This window comes from Camellia sinensis, chromosome 10, assembly GCF_055761805.1.
Source record: "Camellia sinensis isolate YWXY chromosome 10, ASM5576180v1, whole genome shotgun sequence".
In the NCBI taxonomy this organism is placed as follows: domain Eukaryota; kingdom Viridiplantae; phylum Streptophyta; class Magnoliopsida; order Ericales; family Theaceae; genus Camellia; species Camellia sinensis.
Window position 1 is genome coordinate 166,350,651 of NC_138970.1, and position 14,892 is coordinate 166,365,542.

A 14,892-nucleotide genomic window follows, 5' to 3' on the forward strand; every position below is an offset into this window, starting at 1 on the left:
TTCAAATTAAATGACAAACTCACAAAGAAACTCAAAGCATGTGAAAGTGAGAATGTCAAACTTAAAGAGGAGATTTCCAAGGCCAGGATTGATGCCATCAAGATAGCTGATGATCGACAAGCTCTTTGTGCAAAACTATTGACTTGTGAGACAGAGAGGAATGAGCTTTAGCAAATCTATGCAACATATGAAGAAAAAATTGAAACTCTCGAGATGTCTCTAGTTGCTTTGGAAGAACTAATGATCAAGAAAGAGGAAGAACTCAAGTGTGCCATGGTTACCATTGGTCTTTGGAACAAAGGATCAAAGACTTTGGACAATATCATTGGGTCTCAACAAATCTGTTCTGACAAGAGTGGCATTGGTTTTGGTGGTAAGAAAAAACAAAAACAGAGTGCATCAACATCTCATGATACAAGAACTCAAGGAAAGGGAGAACAAAAATTTCAACATAAGGATGGACTTCTCAAACTTCCTAGAGTTGGAAAGGTAAAAGAAAAGAAGGTACACCTTGTTTTTATTTGTCATCATTGTGGTATGCATGGTCATATTCGCCGTTATTGTCATAAGTTGCATGGGAAAGTGTATTTGCCTAGACCTAAAAATTGGAAGTTGGAAGCCAAGTCGAGGAGGGTCCCCATTGAAAGGGAAGGGAACCAGAGCGTCAAGACACCACCCAAGAACAACAATGCTCACAACTTTGTTTATACTAAAGCGATTTGGGTGAGAAAACTTGACTTGTGTTAATTTGTTTATTTGTTTTAGCTTTTGGGTTTCTGTGTGTTTTTTTTTAATGAGAAAAAAAAAGTGTGCATGTTCGTTTTATGTCTTGCTTTGTTTAGAAAAAGAAAAAAAAATTAAAAAAAAAAAGAAAAAGAAAAAGATTCATTGATTGAGGGGGAGCCTCTGCCTTTACTCACAAAATACCCCTTGATTCCTAGTGGTTTGACTTTCCTTGGTTGTGCTTAGATTCTCTTGTCGGAGGTCCAGCTTTCATATCACTACTAGGATTGAATCTAGTGTTTGTCGAACTCCAAGAGACACACACACACTTTTCTCATGGGATCTATGCTTTTCACATAATGCATCACTTTCTTTTATGAGGAATCTTCTAGAGGCTGTGCACATTGTGTTTTCTTGTAGTGGTGCTTCTTGGATAATCTTGTGTGTTTTAAGGTACAAATCTGAAATTCCTTACTTGCTCCACCATATTATTTTTGTCGTTTTCTTCTTGTTCACTGTTTTCAGTGTTTGTGGTTGCTTTTAGTGAGGGGGAGTTTGGTTCATCTTGACTTGGGTTGGTTTATGATCATGCTTTTGTTATTTGAGAGTTGTTTTTCATGAGTCTTAGTTTTCATCTATTCATGTTTTCCATCTCATGTTTCAAGATAACTGTGTCATATGTCTATTGCTTTTTCATATACTTTTGTGGGACTAATAGTTGTTTTGGAGATTGTGGCACTAATAACTGTTTTGCAGATCATGACCTTGAGAAAGAAGTTTGTGTTTGTTGGTTGTAATGGGTTGGGGTGATTAGGATTTTATTTGTTAAGTGTGTTTTGTCACGGCATTGCCAAAGGGGGAGATTGTTAGGTTTTATTATTGGCAATCCCATTTGATACGAATTTCTTTAAGAAGTTGATTTTCTTTCAAAACTAGGATTACTTTTGGATTTCTATAAGTAATTGAATTTCTTCCAAAACTAGGATTACTTTTGGATTTTCTATAAATAGTTGATTTTCTCCCAAAACTATTTAATTCCTCCAGATCTTCTTTTTGGTTCTTAAGGTTTATGTCTGGAGATATTTTGTTAGTTTTCTTTGATATTTTATTGAGTATTCAACTCATGGTTTAAAAGGAGTACATCAAAGGTTTTGTTTGTTATACACAAGAGAGAGAGAGAGTTGTTTTTCGATGAATTCTGAAGAATTCGAGCCTGAAGCTTCGGTGGATTCTGGAGTGGCTCATCGTAAAGACAATTCCGAGGTGAAGACGGGGTTGGAAGAGGCACATAGAGGTTGGTTCAATTAGGCGTGGATTCGCTAGGTAATTGAGAGTATACCTGTGTAATTCTTTTAAATCTTCTTAGTAGATTGTTCTGTGGCTGTTGCCCGTGGTTTTTTAATCACAGTTGGAGGTGTCCAATTGTGATTTTTCCACGTTAAAATCGTTGTGTTGATTTGTCTTGATTGTTTGATTGGGGTTGTTATATACTGCTTAAAATTGTTACATAATCACAAATCAATATCTAGGGGATTTCTAGATTTTTCAGAAAGCACCTATGAAGTAGGTATAATGATTCTACCTCAAAATCGCTCTTCAAATATCAAATTTCGTCCACCGCAAGCTACCTGAAGCACCACATAGTTAGAGAGGTGATAATGTGAGATTTGAGAGAGAGATCAGAGAGAGAGAGAGAGAACTTGACCTTTGATAAATAATGATAACTTTTTAATTTTTTGAGTAACTTTTTGACTTTTTAATTTTTTTTCAACTTTTTAAACTTGACCTTACATTACCAATTTACTTTTACATAATAAAAAAAATTAATTACTTTCACACTTCCCAAAACCGCAAACCTCGAACAACCCCCACTCAAAGATCTCAAATGAGTAAAACATTTGTTTTATTTTATTACTAGCCTAGCCTATCACCCGTGCTATGCACGGGATAATTTTAGATATTTGTATTTGTTTTAGATTTTTTTTAATATATAAATTATGTTTTTTAAGACTTTTTATAAAAATAATTTAACAATCTTATCACTAACCATAGTGTATGAGAGAAGTTGAAAAGGGTACTACAGTAATTATACACGGATTGTATCTATAATTATTTGTATGAGGTGATTTTAAATGCTGATCAGGAGTTTTTGACCAAATCAATAAATGTAGGTATATGGAAAGACATGTGGATTGAAAAAAGTTAATAAATGCTGATCAGAGAATTTTGACCAAATTAATAAATGCTGAGTATTTTTTTAAAATAAAAAATTTAAAAAATTCAGATTGGGATATTGAAACTCCCACAGGCCTTGGGGTTTAAAAACCCCATTTTGTTTAATATATAGTACTAACATATCACCTGTGCTATGCACAGATTGTGTTTACAATTATCTATATATGTGAATTGCGATTTTTAAATGTCTTTTTTTTTTAAATGCCTTCTTTTTTTCCTTTTTTATATTATATTAAAGTTTAATATTTTGATAATAATCATATGTGTTAGACTTTTCAAGGAATTAAATGTCTTTTTTTTATTATATTATATTAAAGTTTAATATTTTGATAATAATCATATGTGTTGGACTTTTCAAGAATTTTTTTTTTATGCTTGTTCTTAATGCATTAAAGTATTATTATGAGGGATAATAATCATATGTGTTGAGACTTTTCAAAAAATTCACGTGTTGGATTTCAAAGAATTTTTTTTATGTTTGTTTTTAATACATTAAAGTGTTATTATGAGGGTATGACTTGGAAGTTGGGAGAAGTTAATAAATGCTAAAGTTTTTTTTTTTAAATCAAAAAATCAAAAAAATTAGATTAAGAGATTGGAACTCACATAAGACTTGGGGTTAAAAACTTCCACTTTACTTAATATATACTATAGATTTGTTGGGAAGCTTCCTTTGGAAGTTCTTTGTGGTACCTGCCAACAATGAAAACCAAAAAAGAGAGACATGCGTGATGTCTCCTAACACAGAAGCGGCGGCAGAGCAACAGAGGAAGAGCCGACCAGGAGATCAAAACCGAATAAAAAGGAGAATTATAAATAAATAAAAAGAGAATTTTTTTTAGATATTTGATATTAAGCCTCCGTTTGGAAAGTGGGTTAGCTTTTTGACTTTTTGACTTTTTTAACTGTTTGACTTTTTTGGTTATTTTAATTTGGGCTAAAAAGTTTGGTTTGAAAAGGGATTTTTTGATTTTTTTTTGAAAGAATAGTGTAATAATTATGGGTTGGATGTGATGTTTTGTTTGTTGTGGCTAAAATAGTCTATTTTGTCTTTGTGGCTAAAATAGCCCCAAACCTTCTTGTCAAACGGAGATAAAAAAATATATAATATTTTTATAATAGTTAAGATTTTTTAATATTTTTATTGAAAAAATTTAATTCAGAGAAATTTTATTTGACTCAGAGAAATTTTAACCCCGATACATTGAAATTTCTCTGTCCCACTCTTTTTAACTTTTCCCATACACTATGATTAGTGATGAGATTATTAAATTATTTTTATAGAAAAATTTTAAAAAATAATTTGTACATTAAAAAATATCTAAAAAAAATATAAATTCTTATTAAAAAATAACATGATGTAATTGCAAAAAAAAAATTGCACTGTGCATTTTATTAATAATATTCAAAAAATATGCTAAGTGTTTGTATAAAGGCTTGACACATGTCCACTCTCAAATTATCAAGTGAATATAGATGAAACTAAATAACTCAGCTTTAATGACTAACAAATATTGGAAGTCCGACCATTGAGGCCTAATAACTATTAATTAATAAAATTCAGCAATTGAAATGTCTCAAACAACATCTCTTTATTTTCTCAAATGTTCTTTTTTTATGGTTCATGCATTCATTCTAATATTGATAGAGAATTGGACGTATGCAAAAGTAAAAGATATCAAAATTATATATTGAGTTATGTAATTGTTGTCAGGAAAAATAAATGTTGTTTTCCTCTTCTATGGCGAGTTATCTAGTTATACCTCCAATTAAAATGTTAGGTGTACTTTTACATCATCATTGAATGTTGCTTTTATTTTTTTTAGATACTTTATCTCAAAATTATTTGTGTTTTTGTGTTATGAAATTTATTACATCTGTATTTATTAAAGTTATTAGATGGACCTAATGTAAGAAATGCAATCCATTTCAATGTCATTCTCTGGATTAGAAGTACAAAAAACATATACAAAATGTATATGCATAGACAACATTTTACAAAATTTGTTTGTGAGTCTCACTTCTCGAAAATCCTATAATTCATTTATTTTTTGTATTATATTTTATCTTTGGTTTTTGTACTTTTTTTTATATATAGTTTTCTTTGTTTTTTATTTTTAAAAATTAATAAATAAATAAATTATTTTGTATTTCAAACAATTTTATTTTTGTTTTTATTTTTTATTTTTTTCTTAAAGTAGTTTTAGTTTTGGGCAACTATTTACTCTTTTTTTTTTTCTTTTTTTTTTCTATATATTGTAATTTTGTGCATTTTAAGCGTATGATATTTTCACTAATACACTCAGAGATGCACTATGAAAGAAATATCATGCGAAAATCAAGTAAGAAGAAAAAAAAAAAAAAAAACAATACGATGAATGTGGAGCAAAGATTAAAGATCAAAACCACTAAAGCAAGCAAGCAAATAAACAAGTAAGTAGAATAGAATGTTTAACCATAGACATTTGAAAATTTGCAACAAAATTTTATACATTTCCTTTTTGGTAAGAAAATTCTATTTGGTACTAGCTAAATAAAATTCTTTTAATATAGTTTTTTTTTAACCCATTATCACCAAATAGAGAAGAATATAGCTAGTTAAACCCATTAAGGAAGAATTGACAATGTCCTTCCAAACACAAACAATTACCCACCCCCTTCCTACATTTATTTTTCTTCATTCATTTGGTCATTTTTTTTCCCCCTTTTTTCTTCTTGTGTTTGTCAATATCAATTTCCCCTTTCTTCCCTTTGTGCTTGTACAAATAGAGTTAGGTTAACAAACCAACTATGCAATGCAAGTGTGCATGCGTGTGTTTTGAATTATTAAAGCACACCACATATTCTACAATTAACTTGGAAAATGAAACTATGACTACAAGGAGCAGAAATAGAATTGATTTCAGAAGTGTGAAAGAGATGGAGAAATTGATCGATCATTAAAAAAAAGAAAGTCGGTGCATGTCAAAAATCGATTAAGAGAGAAAGACATTTTTAATTAGGGCTTCTCAGAAATCAATTTGAGAGAGAGGGGGGGTTATTGTTGCAGATGGAGGGCTTTTTAGTTTTGGAAGTAGTAGAGGGGTTGGAGTTAGGATGAGGCTTTGGTAGAGGGAAATCGTTAAAGTGAAGAGGGGCAAATAGAGAGAGAAAAAGAGAGGTCTATATATACCTGATATCTATCTACTTGGAGAGAACACCTTCACTTCAACGATGGAAGCCAATAGAGGCTTGTAGTCCCCGTTGTGGTTAGAACTCTGTAACGCCCTCAAAATAAACCCGTAAATCATATATTCACGACATCCATAAACATAAGAGAAATAAACATATTTCTATTCATCAGAGTATTTAGTCCAAAAGTATTACATGTTGACAACAAAAGTAAATGCCTTACGGGCTTACAACTTTCCAAGTCAACACTTGGTTGCAAGAAGAGAGTACTAACTCTACACAAAATAAGCCATTGGCTTGATATACATGTAATACAACAAAAACAACAAAAAGAGCCCAACAACCTCAAGCCTTCCAAGCTACGTCCTTGGAGGTGGCATATTACCTGCACCTGAAAATGATGTCCCATATAGGGTGAGCCAACGCCCAGTAGAGATATGCTAAACATAATATGAGCAATAACTAAAACATTAACATTTGATAAATGTTTAACTCACATGAATCAATTCATAACCCATTTCAATTACATGACAAATGTGTCCATGTTTCATTCCATTTTTCCATTTCTTATCCAATTTCTCAATTTAAAACCCTGGCTCAGAACCTGGCCATGTACTTTAAATGAGATTATATCTCGTGTCAATAATTTTTCCATTAGCCTCAATAGATACACAGATTTGCTGTATCAATAACACATAAAACACTTCCATACTTCACAAATGATACACAGATTTGTTGTATCAATAATTCAATAGATACACTTCCATACTTCACAAATGATACACAGATTTGCTGTATCAACAATTCAATAGATACACATATTTGCTGTATCAATGGAGTTCATCCCCTATCTCCTCCCAAATAATATCCGGTTTAGGAGTCCATCCCCTATCTTCCCCTAAATCGTGGAGTACATCTCCTATCTCCTCTCACATAATACAATGTACATAAACACATATCATATACATAATCAATCAATACATAATTTTGATGTATTATTCCAACCGTCATATCCGATGACATATTCAATTGGTTAGTTTTAGTTTGCCTAATCATCATGCATTGTCTACAACAATCAAAACTATCCTCCACTGATAGTCCAAAGCAGTTATTTCTAAACAGATAATAAATGCCTCAACAGATATATAATTCCAACATTTTCAAAGTGAGCGATTAATTAATCCAACTCCACCATTCTATCTCATAATGAGCCAATTTCATTATTTCCAACTCAATTTCACATTTCCATAACTATTGTCATTAATTACACTAATGACCCAAATATACCCAAACATGGCATTTTTTCCTTTTTTCTCAATTTTGACCCAAAGGTCCAAATATTATCTACAACATCAATAAACCCCTTTTTAGACCCAAAACACATATGTTTGAATCAAAAGAGCAAAACCCCTCTTTCCAATATAACACATTACAAACCCTAACTTCCCAAATCAAACCATTTATACAAGAAGCTCAACATTTAGGTTAAAGCTCATAAAGATGAGTAGGAATCCCTACCTCAAGAGATGAAACCCAAAGGAGATGATGAAGAAATCCCAAAGTGCTCCAAATCAAGAAATTTTTGGATTGATAGGAAGCCCACACCAAGCTCTACACTTTTTGTAAAGGCTCAAAGGTAGGAGATCACTCTAACTAGATCAAATCCTAGAGAGAAGTTAAGGTTTTAGAGTGAGGTGCTCTCAAATGGTGGTTTTCGAAAAGTAAGAGAGAGAAAGGATGTTGAAAAGTGATCCAAAAAGTGAAATCCCGAAGTGATATAAAAGTCGCCCCGCTCGAGCGTGGAAACCCCCGCTCGAGCGTCAGACACAGACTTACGCTCGAGTGTCAAAACTCCCGCTCGAGCGTCGGATGCACACTCACAGAAGTTTTGCAGGCGATGGTCCTCGCTCGAGCGTCAAACTCCCTGCTCGAGCGGAGGAACAAAATCAAAGGGTCACGCTCGAGCGTCAAAACTCCCGCTCGAGCGTACTAAGACCTGTAGAGGAAAATACTGGGAGATGGAAATTCACGCTCGAGCATCAAAATGCCCGCTCGAGCGGAGAAGCAACAACAAAGGCCCCGCTCGAGCATAAAGGCCAAAATCTGGGCATCAACCTTTGGTTTCAAAGCACAACCAACCTGTTTCAAACCTGCCCAACACAACCAAAGACTCAAATACAAAGAGTGAAGGATGGAAATGAGAATGAGACAACAACACATCCACGGAACCGAGTCCGGAATGTAATAAATAAAGAGAGGAAAAACCAGGATCGCTATAAACTCAACAGAGGCTACTAGTTATTGCTGGAAATTAAGGATTCACAGAGATGGTGAGAGCAGCAAAGAAGGAGGAGAATGAGTGAGAGACTAAAAACAGAGAAAGAGAAGCATAATTGTTGTGGGGGAGTGAGACGAAAATAGGAGGAGAGAGAGTCAACCGGTTGCCCAGGTTTCCCATTTTCTACCATTAAACAATTCAATGGTCCTGATCAATTGTTTGTAATCCAAGGGCAGATAATTGGATTGCATATGATGTGCAACCTTTAATGGGTTGCACACTCAAACAGCTTCCTAGAAGATTTTCAAAAATCATTCTATTTTATTACATATTAGTGTATACCCGTACCTGAAAGCACAGAGTAAATAAAAATAAGTGAACAAAAAGAAGAATTGGGTTGCATATGATGTGCAACCTTTAATGGGTTGCACACTCAAACAGCTCCCTAGAAGATTTTCAAAAATCATTCTATTTTATTACATATTAGTGTATACCCGTACCTGAAAGCACAGAGTAAATAAAAATAAGTGAACAAAAAGAAGAAGAAAAAAATTAAATAAATAGGGAGGAAAATAAAAAAAATGAGAGAAAATAAAACGAAAATGAGGAAGGTGGGATTATGGGATCATTCATGAGATTATTCATGGGATCATGGGAGGGTGGATGAGAAAAGGAAAAAGTAAGAGAGAGAAGCAGGAAAGTAAGATACATCACAGCCATTGTTTTGTAGTTTGAATAGATCTAAACTGTCCAAATGTCCTAATGAGACAAATGTGTGTAGGACAAATTTAGGGATGTAATAATGGCCGGCTCGGTCCATCCGTGCCTCGCGGGCTCCCGCCTTTTTAACGGGCCGAGCCATGGGCCCAGCCCAAGCCCACTCATAATAGGGCCTAGGCGGCGGGCCAGGCCTAGTCGACCCCTTTTTTTTAATTAGGAATAAAATTTTTTAAAAAATTATACTAGAGTATTTTAGTTAAAATTAATGAGATGTTTTGTTTGGTTATGTTTCATGGTGATATTTAAATTCAATTATATATGACTTATGACTTATGTTTTTTTAATTATGAACTTATAACTAAAAAATTGTGCAATCATGTAATTTTTTTCTTTCGAAATGAATAATTATATATATATGAAAATAAAACTTTCAATATTACAATATTAAATTATTTATATAACATTTATTGAATGGATAATTTTTATTTCAAAATGAAATAAAATATTACAAAAATTGATATTATTAAATAAAATAGGTGTAGATTATTGATGATGGTAGAGCAATTGCATCACTATAGGTCAAGTACATCCCAACTAGGTTGGAACCTACTAGCCTACTAATCATTTGCATTATACTCCACCTCAATAATCTAATACCCAAAAAAAAAAAATGAAATGAAATAGTAAAAATAAACTGTTGATCAATAATCGGAGGAGACAGGCATTTCAGTCACGTTGCCCGAGGATACGTCACCCAAATCATTTTGAATTCGCTCATTTTCACTATAATTTTGTCTTTTTGTAAGTGCATGCATATGATCTCTGGATATCATCAGTGTCTCAACCATTTGGGGTGAAAGCCTACTCCGGTAATCGCTCAGCACCCGTCCACCTGCACTAAAAGCTGTTTCCGAAGCAACTATAGAAATATGAACGATTAGTATATCACGGGCCATCTGTGAAATCACGGGCCACATAGCTTCACTTTGTTTCCACCATTCCAAAATGTCAAAATCATTGGAATCATCCACTGATAGGCTTTCCAAATAACGTTGTAGTTTAGAACTACTTACACTTGTATGTTGAGATATTCTTCTACTTTTTATTGTTGAAAAAACACTTAATCTCCCGCCTCAAGATGAGACTGCTAGTGTAATGTGTATGTGTATTTACAGATATAGCTGTCCTGTATTCTTCAAATAAATTGTTGCATGTTTGCATAATAGGGGCAAACTGTGTTTGATCAACGAAAATATGCTCTAAAAATTCTTGTAAACCAATTTCTTTACACCTAGGATCAATTATTATGACTAAACCAAATAGATGAGGCAAATGATCAAAATATTTATCAAATTTTGTTTTCATTGAAGTAATAATGGTTACATAATATTCATTACCTTTAATTATTTCTGCTAGCACATGTAAAACAAATGGTGAAGTATGAATATATATGCAAGAAAATATTTTTGTTGAAATATTGAAAACTTTTAAAAAAATCTTTATACAAGGCTACTTGGCGCCAATTAAGTTTAGTGGGAGTCAGTTCTCCTCTTATTGATGTTGTTGAAAAAAATTAATCTATTACGCTTCTTTGTTTACAAGCTATTTTTAACATATTATATGTTGAATTCCACCTATTATCTATATATAAAATTAATTTTCTAAATGGTATATTGTAACGCCCTCAAAATAACAACATTAAACCCATCCGTATAGAGACATGCATTGATACATAAAAGTCCACATTCATCTATTCATCAGAGTATTTCATTACAAAAGTATTACATTTAGACAACAAAAGCAAATGCCCTACGGGCTTACAGCTTTCCAAGTTAACACTTGGTTACAAAAGAGGGTACTAACTCAATTACACAATAAGCCCTTGGCTTGAATTTACACGTAACACATCCAAAAGGAAATAAGACAACAAAAGTTTGTCCGTTTCTAGCCTTCCAAGCTATGTCCTTGGAGGTGGCATGCTACTTGTACCTGAAAATGATGTCCCCATATAGGGTGAGCCACAGCCCAGTAGAAATATACTAAACCAACTATGAACAATGCCTAAACGATTAGCAACTGATAGATGGTCAGTACTTACACTTCTATTTTCATCTTATTACAATTCCATGACAGTCGAGTCTATGTTACAATTCACTTTCCATTTCTTATTCAACTTTGAGTTTGAAAACAAGGCTCAGTACTCTGGCCAAAACATTTGATGGGATTATAGTTCATCACTAGAACACTTTCAAAATTCAAGGTGGATACACATTATGGTTATAGCGATCCCGGGTTTACCCTTGTTGTACAGTGATCCGGACATGTGTCCGTGGATGTTGGTAGTTGTTTATTATCTTGTTTGCATCCTTTTTACTTTGTATTTTGAGTTATAGGATGTGTTGGGCAGGTTTGTTACAGGTTGGTTGTGTTTGGGAGCCTACTGCTGCTGCCCAGATTTTTGGACCTTCGCTCGAGCGAGGAGTTGGTCGCTCGAGCGAGAGTTGAGTTCGTGTCTGGTGGATCGAGCCAGAGTGGCTTCGCTCGAGCGAGCGATTGCGTCTGGTTCTTGTAACGCCCTCAAAATAATAACAATAAACCCATCAGATAAGACATGAATTTACATTTAAACTAACCGCATTCCTTTCATTCATTAGAATTCTAAGACATAAGTATTACATGTTTAACCTCATAACAAAATGCCCTACGGGCTTACAGCTTTCCAAGTTAACACTTGGTTACAACAAAGAGTTCTAACTCGTTTACACATTAAGCCCTTGGCTTGAAATTACATGTAATACATCAAAGTAAAACGACAAAACTATGCCCGCCACAAGCCTCCCAGCTATGTCCTTGGAGGTGGCATGCTTCCTGTACCTGAAAATGATATTCCCATATAGGGTGAGCCACAGCCCAGTAGAAATACACTAAACCAACCATGGACAATGACTAAAACATTAGCAATTGATAGTTGGTCAACACTGATTCAATCACATAAATTACATATTTATGTCAACGACTTACAAGTCCCAATTACTTTTTATTTTCCCTTTTTCAACAGATAAGCATGCTAGCTCTATCATCATTTCCACAGATATATATAAAAACTATATCTCACATTCAGATAAGCATAAAAGCTATATCCACATTCTCAACAGATATGTATATCAACAATATCCACAGATAAGCATACAAGCTGTATCCACACTCTACAACAGATATGTATATCAACAATATCCACAGATAAGCATACAAGCTGTATCCACACTTCACTTCACAAAGATAAGCATATGAGCTCTATCTTCACTTCTCTAGACAAGCATATGAGCTCTGTCTACGGAGTACATCCCCTATCTCCTCCAAATACCTATCCGGTTTAGAGGTACATCCCCTATCTTCCCCTAAACCGCGGAGTACATCCCCTATCTCCTCCTCTACACATAACGTATATAAACACATTGGTTCTATATACAATCACACAATACAAACAATTAATGTATTCTAGCAACTGTCAAATTCCATAACACATTCCATTGATTAGTTTCAGTTTGCCTAATCAACATACATTGTCTACAACAATCACGACTATCCTCCACCGATAGCCCCAAGCAGTTATTTCTAAAACAGAAAATAAATGCGCAAATGGATATTCAATCAACATTTCATTTCCTCATTTCTCACCAATTAATTATCCCAATTAATTAAACAATGTAATTAGGCCATTTTCCATCATTACCATTTCAACCCTTAGGTCCCATTTTCATCAATGATTCAACAATCATTCTATTTTCTTCATGCCAAACATGCATCTAGGTTTATTATGAATAAAACCCCAACCTTTGTAAAATTACACAAAAGCCCCAAACTTTCACAAAATTACCCAACCAAGCCCAACATCTCAAAATACCAAAATTTAAAGACAAAACCCATAGAGAGGAGTAGGTTATCCCTACCTCAAATTCGGAGTCCCAAAGGAGAAGACGACAAAACCCAACGTGCTCCAAAACCCGTGATTTTCAGATTAAAATGAAGCCCTCGACGATCAACAACTTTTTTGTAAAGGCCAAAGGTGAGTAAATCACTCCTACTAGATCAAAACCTAGAGAGAAGGTAGTATCTAGAGAGAAAGACTCAACAATGGTGTTTTTGGAAAAGTAAGAGAGAGAAGAGAAAGTGAAAAAGTGATTTGAAAAGTCACAATTTCGGGATTTAAACCCAGTCTTCCGCTCGAGCGTAAAACACCCCGCTCGAGCGGCCACTCACAGACGTACGCTCGAGCGGCCAACCTCCCGCTCGAGCGCAGAATGCACTCGTTCAGCACTTTTGCAGAACCAGACCTACGCTCGAGCTCCCAACCCTACGCTCGAGCTCACAACACTGCACAACAAGATACTGGATGGATGTAATCTACGCTCGAGCGCCAACACCTCCGCTCGAGCGTACAGGCCAAAAATCTGGGCAACTAGTTTTGGTTTCTAAACTCAACCAACCTGTAACAAACCCGCTCAACACATCCTATAACTCAAATACAAAGTAAAAAGGATGCAAACAAGATAATAAACAACTACCAACATCCACGGACACATGTCCGGATCACGGTATAACAAGGGTAAACCCGGGATCGCTATAACCTCCCCCCCCTTAAAGAATTTCGTCCCCGAAATTAAACACAAGTTTTCAAAAACAAGTTTTCCTCCATTTTAAACAATGTTACATTTTAACATTCAACAATTCGACCCATTACCGGTCATCCCATCCCTTTTAACAAGAGACATTCCACAATATGTAAACAACATATGTACTTCCAACATGCATCATCATTATGCACTATCTTTTCAATTTCAACAATATATTCAACAGATATAATGTCACTTTCAACTTCCATAAGAGGCAAGTTCCAAAACATACTTCCAATAACCAAAACATTTTCAATGTTTCACAACTTAAGGCATATATAAAAGCTCTTAAGTTCAACAAAATGTAAAATTTAAATACAAGATTACATATCAACAAACAAGTCCGGATATTTCTCACGGACTTCCAACTCACGTTCCCAAGTGGCTTCCTCCACTCCGTGATGTTTCCACAAGACTTTCACCAAAGGAATGGTCTTGCCACGCAAGACCTGATCCCGCCTATCCAAGACCCGAACCGGTCTCTCCTCATACGAGGCATCCTCATCTACCTCTAAATTAGTCCAATCCAACACATGTGATGGATCTGGCTCATACTTCCGAAGCATACTCACATGAAACACATCATGCACTCCGGACAACTGCGGCGGTAAGGCTAACCGATAAGCAACCTCACCTATCCTTTCAAGAATCTCAAAAGGACCAATAAACCGAGGGGATAACTTCCCACTCTTCCCAAACCTCATCAGACCTCGCCTAGGTGATATCTTCAGAAAGACATGATCACCTACCTCAAACGCCAAAGGCCTCCTCCTACGGTCGGCATAACTCTTTTGTCGACTCTGGGCTGTAACAAGCCTCCTACGGATAAGCTCAACTTTCTCCGTCGTCTCCCTAACCAACTCCGGACCCAACAAAGGTGCATCACCCACCTCGGCCCAACAAACTGGAGACCTACACGGTCGGCCATACAAGGCCTCAAACGGTGCCATACCGACGCTAGACTGAAAACTGTTGTTGTAGGCAAACTCTACCAATGGCAAGTGCCTCTCCCACGTCCCACTGAAATCCAGGACACAACCCCGAAGCATATCCTCGAGGATCTGAATCGTACGCTCGGACTGCCCGTCCGTC